This window comes from Lactuca sativa, chromosome 4 (assembly GCF_002870075.4).
Source record: "Lactuca sativa cultivar Salinas chromosome 4, Lsat_Salinas_v11, whole genome shotgun sequence".
NCBI classification, from domain to species: Eukaryota; Viridiplantae; Streptophyta; class Magnoliopsida; order Asterales; family Asteraceae; genus Lactuca; species Lactuca sativa.
The window spans coordinates 131,451,370-131,462,455 of record NC_056626.2 but is presented as its reverse complement, the minus strand read 5'-3'; positions in this window follow the sequence as shown (position 1 = coordinate 131,462,455).

The following is an 11,086-nucleotide window of genomic DNA, read 5'->3' as shown; positions in this document are numbered from 1 at the left end:
GTCAAGCAAGCGACCATTGTGAAAGCCGCCATTTAGGCTACTAGGAATGTCGAGACTCAGCACTACTAGAAAAACAGTCTTTTACGACGGGCAATATGTGTCATAAAACGCTCAGAGGACGCGCAAATGCGTGTCAAGGAAGGCCCTGTCATAACGAGAGACGGCACGCTTTTGTGCGTCATCTATTGACGACGCGCATTTATGACGCTCATTTATGACACACATTTATGACGCGCAGTTATGACATGCAATGCGTATCAAGGAAGGCCCTGTCATAAAGGAAGACGACACACATTTGTGTGTCGTAACTTTACGACGTGCGTGTTTATGACACACAATTCGTATCAAGAAAGCCCCTGTCAAGAAAGGTCATGTCATAAATGAAGATGACACACATTTTTGCGTATCATAATTTTAAATGTTAAAAAAAATATTATTTATAGATTTACTAATTTTCAAATTAAATTTTCATTTAATGTCTCATAATAGAAAATAAAATATCATATACAAAAAATACAATCCATTGCATAAAATTTAATGTCATACAGATAACTGATCCATGGAAAGGTAAAACAAATCAAGAGAAGTTGTTTTCTCCCTATACATGATTGTCACATACTAAATAACAAACTTTATTTCATAGTCATACATATGATTACATTATTCATTAAAAAAACATATACCAACAACTGCCCTAAAATGTTCCATGATGTGTCCATACTCATGTCCTGTAACTTTAAACATTTAATAAAGTAAAATACCTCCTAAAAATAAAATTGCATAATAAAGTATACAGATTCTTCACTTAAGTTCCATACCTCGTGATCTTTCCTATCAAATTTGAGGGGTACCATCTTGGATTTCTCGCCAAAAGTATACAGATTCTTCACTTAAGTTCTTGTGCTTCTCAAGATTTATCTCAATCAGTCCATTAACATTGCTCTACACCATTATAGTATTAGATATTCAAATCAAAAAACAATATTCATATTTTCAAACGAAAAATCCAAATTGATAAAGAAAACAAAACTCTTGTGACCTTGAATTCATCATCTGGCATCTCATAGATTTTAGTCTCAAAATGAGGTTTGGGTCGTTTATAAAAAAAATATAGAACAAATGCAAGTGTTTCATATACCTCTGCATAAGCATAATGATGTAACCAAGTTGCTCAACTGATCTAAGTTGGTGAAAGGCTGGTTTGATATTCAACTTAAAATCATCCTGATGAACATGTATATATTATATACACCATACCACAATTAACAATTTCATTCATCATTATATCTTATGATACTTGAAAAAATATGCTTACCTGAATGTAGTGAAGAAGAACTGAATTTTCATCACTTGGATTCAGACCCTCTTTAGTATAGCAATATGTAACACCCTCTTTAGTATAGCAATATGATACTTGAAAAAATATGCTTACTTGGTTGTTGTATAACTTTCGATAACAAAAGAAAAAAAAACATAACTGGAATATATAGTAATGGTATAAAAACCTGCTGCATAACACTCTCTGAAGATTCTTGACAAAATTTGAGGATAAAATATTTAATGATGTTCAGGTTCAAGAACAAAAAATCTCAAAAACTCATAAAATGAATCTCAGTTTTCACCCGGCTCCACTTTAGTTTTTAATTTTGTATGTTAACTTATTGCAACAATGAACAAAAAATCTTTTATTCATTTGACCATTTCTTATTTGTGTTCACTAAGAGTGGGAGTTATCCATCCAAAGATTAACAAGTACTCATAAGATGGTTTAAATAATTCCTTATGTGCATTACTTTTTGTTATATTTTCATTTTATATCTTTTTAATTGTTGTAAACGTAAATGTGAAACCTTACATGAAGTTGACAATTTCCAACCCGTTACAACCTTCTTAAACCAAAAAACAAAAAAAAAAAGATTTTAAAGTAATAAATATTATATAAAGAATATTTATTAAGAGATGTTCTTTTAATGTCATATTATTTGCTACGAGATTGTGTTTGTGTCCATACATTACTAGCCACTAATGGGTCAAAGTAAGATTCCGTCAGCCATTGGATGACCATGTACCATATCTTTTGAATTCTTGAAGATTGTGTGTTAGTTGATGTGAGTTGGAACTGCATGAGTTCATTTTGGTCCCCTGCTTTACTTGTCAAGCTTTTCGCCCACCCTTTATCTACAACAATCAATAAACCTGATTAATAAAAGTTAAAACTTGAGAAATCAACAACTTAACAGTTATGTTTGCATTTTTACAAACACCTGGTGTGCATTGAGTTTGTGGTATTGTCCTAATACAAAGTACCTAAAAAGATAATCCTTTTTCAATTGCTAATCTTATAAGAATCATTGGTCTTTGGATAAAACTAATCAACAGTTTCCTCTAAGGCTTCAATATTTTATCAAGATGCAGATTATGAGTTGTTATTAAGCCCTATCATAATCTTTTAACAAAGAAAAAACAATTTAAACTAACCTTGAATAGAAACCATGATATTGCAGAGAACAGAAAAGGTTGAAGGTGGTTATAAACTCTATTTCTGAATCTATCTTGTCTACTTGGCATTGGATTTCTACTAGTACCCAAATCCAACCTGAAACTGTATTATATCCTTTCTATGCTTCCTAAACCATTAGTATCACCCCTTTTGTTAAAATTCCATAAAAGCACCATCCATATAAAGATCAAACATATTAGAGCTAACTAATCCGAAACCATAAATATTTTATAAAGTTGATAGCTTCCTACTTTCCAAGTGGCTTTCCCTATTGTGTCCAACAAATGACCCTAATTCAACAAATTCATTAAATAAAAAAAGTGCATGCCATTAGAAAAATAAAGTGAAGTACTTGAAATCCACAAATCCCCAAAAACTATGTAAATTGTTCCACAAAAATGATTGAATGCCGATTGCTTATATTTTAGAATTAAGCCAATAGTAGAGATTACCTAAATCAGGAAAAACGAAGACAAAAGTTGCCCTGGCAGGCGGCAATGTCATATGTCCCCAACCACCATCAGAAAAAAGGGGAAGGTTCTTTCTTGTTTAATCTAACCTCTCAAATTAATACTTAGTTTGAAGATAGATTCATAATCTAGCAAACAAACACAATAAAACAAAAAATCCCTAATCATGTAGCTATACTTTGAGGTCGAAATCACTCACCCTAAGAATTGTCTCAAGAAAGAGATAGCAAAAAATATAATAGAAAGAGATGAAGGCTATTGAAGTCAGTTTAATATATATAAAAAGATTACCTTGAAAAACACGGCAAGAGGTGGCCACCAGAGCTCATAATAGAGTGTGAATCGGCAAAGGGAAGCAAGGTGACGAACACACGTTTCATCGGCGCTTCAAACAAAGCAGTAGGTGGAAGCAGCTTTGAAGAAAACATCACCGCCAAGAAGGAAAACCTACAGCCAAGTAGTCGATTTCTTCAATTAGACCACATAGCAACTTCCATCTTGCCCCCATAAACTGCCAGTTGCTTCTCCTTGAACTTGATTGTGCAACATACTCAATTGCAACTTCCATTTGCTTAATTTGCTCATGTAATGACCACATAGCAAGAACCCCTACACAAAAAACAAAACAAATCACAAATCAACAACAAATATTCATTAGCAAACACAAAAACAAAAAAGTCGAAAATACAAATTAGGTTAAGAGGAGAGGTCGTCATTCCAAAAACAGATGGAGAAGAAGAGAATAATCTTCGTACCTGATTTACGGAATAAAAGAATCTTTAGAGATTGAACGTAAGAGAAAGAAATCTAGGGAATATACATGAAGAAGAAGAGAACAATCTTCGAATCTGATGCCTCCTCCGCTTTTGCTTTCTGTCTCTTGATGTTTCCGATCGTACCTTGAACCTCTGACTTTCGATCCCAAATCTCACTTGTAACCATCGATTTATGATCTTCAACCACTAATTCGATTCATATAGTTTCGAATCTCAGAAAAGTTACCTTGCTACCTCTTATTTTTGATGAAAGAGGAGACTCAAATCTGAGAGAAAAATGAGGAGTCAATAATTAGGGCAAGAGGGAAAGAAGAAAAAAAGGAAGGCGGGGTTTTTAATCTTTTAGGATTTCATTTTCCCCCTGGTTATTAAAGGATGGAACGCACGTTCCAATTAAATTTATAAAGCGACATCCTTAGAGGACACGCATCTTATTATAGGTGCCCTCCGTGTTTTTTTTGGACACTAATTTAAGGGCACGCAATAATGCGCGACCTAAATTACTTGTTAGTCCCTGCACATTAGAACAAATGTGGTAACCACAACCGGTATCAAGTGTTGGATTAGTGTCTAAGTCCATAACTATTTTGGTATGTACTTGACCCGATGGTGCATGGTCCTTTTGGTTTGCCTTCACCAAAGCAACTTGATTGGAGAAATAACTAGAGAGAGAGGTTATTATGATTTATTAATATGTTATAAGAATAATATATTAAAGGAGAAATCATATTTTTTAATTAATATTGGTCAATAATTAATTAAGAATTAATTTTGTGATCAAGTGTAATTAATTAAACTAGAGGGGCTTAATTGTAATTATGTGATAGTTACAAAATATGGTAATGGTTATCCTAAATATGGGTTGAACGAATTCAAGGAGATAAGGATCCTTGAAATCGTCCAAAGGATAAAGGATAAGGGTTTTCAAGGCTTATCTTATGGTTGCTTGATGGGCAAGTAACTAGATAAGGATAAGGACTGAAACCCTAATCCCAACCCTATATAAAGACCCCTAAGGCCTTAGGATTTCGTGCACTTCTTCCCAAGAGGTCCTAGAGACGAATTCTAATACCTCCCCTCTCTCTTTATACCTTCTCCACTTGCTTATGGTGTTTGTGAACCATTAGAGGAGTGACACTTGTGACTCTAAGCCTTCCAAAGTCAATTCAAGGAGGAATTGGGATTGTTATTGCTACATAACAATCAAGGTAATATCATAAACCTAATTATATGTTAATATTGATTTCCATATGCTAGAATTAGGGTTTATAGTCTTGGATTCAAAGCATGTACAATAGAGAAACCTAGATCCAAGCATTAGGGTTTGTATGAGCACATAGGATGTCTTATGACCAAAACCCATCATCAAGAACCCAAGAAATAGCATGAGATGAATCGTTAGATTTAATTGTGTATATACCTGCGAAAGATGGCTTGATCTTTCCTTCCTTGATGGCTTGCAGGTACTCTGGGCAGCTTCTCTTCCAATGTCCTATCTTGTGGCAGTGATGGCACTCTGCCTCCTTTGGGTTAGGGCAGGGTTTAGCAGGATCAACTTTGGTCCCACTAGAAGAGGCACCATCTCGGGCTTTAACCTTGCGATAGTTCTTAGACGAAGCCTTCCTCTTCTTTCCCTTTCCTTGTCCAATAGCCAAAACAGGAGTAGCGGGTGGATTGGGAGCTGGTGCAACAGACTTGTCCTTGAAGTTGCTCTCAGCGACCCTCAAGAGACCTTGGAGTTTGCTTAGGGTGACCTCCTCTTTGTTCATGTGGTAGGTCATCCTAAATTGATTGTAGCTTGGAGGCAAAGAGTGAAGCACCATGTCGATCGCCAAGTCTTCCCCAAAGTCAACATTCAACTTGCAAAGACGGTCGACATACCTTTGCATCTTTTGCAGGTGCACGGTAAGAGACTCTCCATGACCCATCTTAGCGGAAATCATGTTAGTGAAAATCTCATAATGCTCTTGTCTCGTGTTTTGGTGGTATCTCTCCAATAAGTCTTGATGCATCTCGTACGGGTACATGTCCTCATAGGACTTTTGGAATTCGGAGTTCATAGTGGCTATCATGATGCAATGAACCTTCGTTGCATCACGCTCGTGAGTTTCAAAAGCGGTCATTTCAGCTGGAGTAGCGATTTCAGGGTTGATTTTCTCGAGCTTCTCATCGAGGACATACTCCTTATCCTCATAACGAGCAATAGTGCGAATGTATCTTATCCATTCGTTAAAGTTCGTCTCATCGAAGGTGACCTTTTGACAAAGGCTCATCAATGTGAATGAACTAGCAGCAGCGTTGTTTGCGTTCGACATCTACAAATAGAAAGGACGAAGATAGATTAGAATATGAATCCCTAATAATCACCCAATAAGAAAAATTAGGGCTAGGATCCAACAACAATATTTACATATTAGAAAAGGGATGCCATAATCTAACATGCAAACAATTTGAAGGTAAGTGAATGACGATTCACTAATTCTCCACCATGTAAACCTAACTTTAAGTTCTTAATGAATTTGAGAATTCCTAGGTTTAGATGAGATTCATTGAAACATTTCAGTGGCATGTTTAAATCTCGATATGCCCTTCTTGTTTGTGACTGGGATACCGAGGATCACAAAGCGGGTGTGAATTACCATGCAAATTCACATGGTGCCTTCATTGTAACGATCACCTATTCGACGTGCCGGTAAACCACACACGCTCCATCGAACTATGATAAACAATGAATCACCCTTTGCCACCTTCGCTTAGAACTAATTAGTGTGCTGGTAAACCACACACATTCCACTAACTTCTTAGCAAGGTGCAAAGTGTAATTTCATGGGATTGCATCAATTCACTTTTCCTAAAGTAACTAAGATTGGGAAATTTTTGAAAAACATGTAGTTACTTTGTATTTCATATGATACTAATAATGAGAGGATGAGGTTGCCCTATCCTACCCGATCGGCAAACGACCCTCCACCGATCAAGCAAGCGGTGGGTGTGAGTGTACACCCATTAAGCGTCATTTTATAGGCCGCAACCTTATACCCACCTTATAGATCGGCTTCGTGAATGAAGCCTACTAACGGTAAGACTAGCATTTTAGTTATACATACATATATATATATATATATATATATATATATACATATATATATATATATATATATATATACATATATATATATATATATATATATATATATATATATATATATATATCATGGTTGAAGAAATCGAGATTAATCGGCGATTAATCGTGAATTAATCGCTTGGCGTTTTCCAACCGTCGAGGATTAGGGAATTAATCGGAAATTTAGGATTAATCGGGTTTGGCGGGATAAATCGGCCTTGGCGGGATTAATCGGTCAACAAAAGTCAAAAAAGCCAAAAAAAAGTCAAAAAAAGTCAAAAAAGGTCAAAAAATTTAAATCTTTTTAAAAAAATTCAAAAAACCAACATTCTTTTTTTTACTCCAAAATTTACAAATTTTCTAAATTTTAAATATTATACTAAAATGTTTATATTTTCGTATTTCCAAATTTCCAAATTACAACTTTTCTTATTTTTTAATTTTGAAGTACTTGTTTTTCTTAAGATATATTAATTTTTAATTAATATTTTATTAATAATTTATGGTCCCCGATTAATCTTCGATTAATCCCCGTCAAGACCGATTAATCCCTTAACACCAGTCGACCGTCGAGCTACCGTCAAACGATTTTTACAACCTTGATATATATATATATATATATATATATATATATATATATATATATATATATATATATATATATATATATATATAAATCTTGTAATATTATATTAGTATAGGGTTGTATTTTAAACTTGTAAAATTCTAGGGTTTGAAATTTAAATTTTCTAAATTAAAACTTTTAATCACAAAACATAAATTTCAAACTTGAGGGCAAGTTTTAAACATTTAAAAAACATGGAGGATCAAATAACAAATAATCTTAATTAACAATTAATTCCATAATTATCCATATTCGATTTATTTAAGATATCTTGCATAATAATTTACCAATTTAATCAAAATAATTAATTAATTATCACATAAGGAAATTAAATATTTTATTAATTGATAAATATCTTTAATTAGATCAAGATTATAGTCATATATATCAAAAAATCGGATTAGGGTTGATCTAATATGATAAAGGCAAGTTTCCATAAGATAAATATCAAAAAATCCCAAATTTGGCCCTTCCTGACGCTCGGACTCGCCGAGTGCAGCATGGGACTCGCCGAGTCAGGCCAACTCGCCGAGTCCACAATGGGACTCGCCGAGTCCATGACTCAGAAACACAAAATTCGAATTTTGCAAGTAAGATTCAAACAAACAAGCAACAATTTAATAGACACCAATCTAGGCTCTGATACCACTGATGGGTTTTGGCCATATGAACATTCCTATGTGCACATGCAAACCTTAATGCTTGGATCTAGGTTTCTCTAATTAAACATGCATTGAATCCAAGACTTCTAATGGCTAATTGAGTATAAGAACAATACAAAATCAGATCTAGAAGTTTACCTTTGAATCTCTTGTCTGATCTTGTTCTCTTGGAGCTCTAGAGTCATAATTGTCACTCCTCTAATGGCTTACAAACACCAACTAACAAGGAGGATGATTTGAGAGAGAGGAGAGGGATTAGAATTCGGCCAAGGTTTCTTTGCTTTAGCAGAGGTGCCGATTTCCCTTGCCCTAGGGGTCTATTTATACTTGTAAGGCTCCTAGGGTTTCACCCTTAAACCCTAGTTGGATAATCTTTCCATAAAGCAATCCTAATCCTTACCTAAGATAAGCCTTGGACGAATTTGAGGCTATCCCAAGCCCTAGAATTCGTCCAACCTCTATCCCTTAAGGATTTACAGCCCAAAGTGCAACTATCAAACAATTGACAGTTTATACCCTCTTATTTAATTAATCTCTTTAAGTCACCAAATTAATACTAATTAATCTATGACTTATATTAATCAAATAACAATATTATTATTCCTTATATTATTCTCACAATATATTAATAATATTTATTCTCTCATAATAGATCATCCCGTCAAGTTGCTATGGTGAAGGCAACCTAAAAGGACCATGCAGAATCGGGTCAAATACTTGGCTAATATAGTTGCAGCCTTAGACACTATTCCAATAGAAAATGGGTAGATGAAATACCTGGTGACTATGAGACGTAGTGCCTATTGTGTAAATCCTGGTGACTATGAGACGTAGTGCCTATTTTGTAAACCCTGGTGACTATGATACGAAGTGTCTATTGTATAAACCCTGGTGACTATGAGATGTACTGCCTCTTGTATAAACCCTGGTGAGTATGAGACGTAGTGCCTATTATATAAACCCTGGCGACTATGTGACGTAGTGCCTGTTGTATAAACTGTGGTAGCAAATGGATTTTGTGGTAATCCCTTAGGTCAATCCTTAGGAATGAATGAATAAAGGATAATTGACTCTTAGGGTAAAGCTTTAAGAAGCAGAAGGAGATAATGGGGATGGGTAATTTGGGTTGATTGTCTGATGATTAAATATAATATAAAATCCTACTATGGGTTGAGAACCCTATATACTCACCAGGCTCCCAAGCCTGACCTACTCAGTTTTCTTTGTATGTCAGGTAATGGCACAAGAGTATAAGTTGGTGTATTTGATGAGAGATTTTGGTTTATAGATCAGTAGTTATAAATAACTATTGTACGTTCAAATTGTACTATTTATGCTTTTGGTCTGTATCGGAACATGACATCCCGAGGTTTTATTATTCAATGACAATACATTTCTTTAAGAAGTGCTTTGATAAATTCTTATCATATTTTGTTTTGGGAAAAAATTCTGCAACTCTTTTAATCAAAGGAGTACTCTGATTTTATAAAACAAAGCATAAACAAATCGGTCTTTTCTGGCCGTGAAAATGGGGATGTCACACCAAACTTGATTGTCATACATGGAATGAATCTTGCTGTCCAGAGCCTCCTTCCATTTGGCAGACTCAGGGCCTACCATGGCTTCCCTATAATTATTAGGTTCATCCAAATCTATCAATGTACTATCACAGATAAATGTATCACCTTCGGTAGTGATGTGATAACCATAATAAAAATCAGCTGTATTCCTAACTCTAGTCGAACGCCTTCGAGGAACTGACTCATCTATCGGCTCAACAAGATTTTCCTCCTTAGGTTGGTCGCTAGTGTTTGAGGTTCCTTTACCACTTGACTCTTGAAGCTCTTCAAGGTCAATTTGCCTCCCACTGTTTCCTTGGCTTATGAACTCTCTTTCACGAAAGACTCCTCTTCTAGCTATAAAGACCACATTCTCACTAGGTCTGTAGAAGAGGTAACCAAAGGATATTTGTGGGTAGCCGATGAAAATACACCTCTCGCTTCGAGGTTCGAGCTTATCATTACACTCACGTCTCATGAAGGCCTCAAAACCCTAAATCTTGATATGGTCCAAATTGGGAAATTTCCCAGTCCATATCTCCTGAGGTGTTTTGGCAACCTTTTTAGTAGGGACTAGATTCAGGATATGGGTGGCAGTCTCTAAGGCATACCCCCAGAATGAGATTGGTAATGAAGCTCGACTCATCATGGAACGAACCATGTCCAACAAGGTTCGATTGCGCCCCTAAGTCACACCATTCAGATGTGGTGTCCTAGGAGGTGTCAATTGTGAGACAATCCCACATTCCTTAAGATAGTCAAGGAACTCGATACTAAGATACTCTCCACCCAGATCAGATCAGAGCATCTTCATGTTCCTGCCCAGTTGATTCTCCACTTCCTGCTTAAACTCTTTGAAATTTCAAAGGTTTATGACTCATGCTTGATTAAGTAGATATATCCATATGTACTATAATCATTAGTAGAAGTCACATAATAGCGATTAGCAACCCTTGTGGCGGTTTTGAAGGGTCCACACACATCAGTGTGTATGAGGCCCAACAAACCCTCACCCGTCTCACAAGTAACAGTGAAGGGTGACTTTGTCATTTTTCCAAGTAAACAAGACTCACAACTATCATTCTACTTTAGGTCAAATGATTCCAAAACTCCAGCCTTTTGGTGTTGGCCTATGCGCTTCTTGTTAACATGTCTAAGACGACAATGCCACAATTATGCTTTGTGTAAACTATTTGAAGAATCAATACACAACACATTATTTCCTAGATTATCTACAACATTCACAGCTTCATATACACAATCACAAGGTAATGCTTTAAAGTAAAATACATCATTGTAATAAACATTAATAGCACCATTATCATTATCAAATGAAAAAGTAAACCCTTGTTTGTACAAGCCATGAAAGG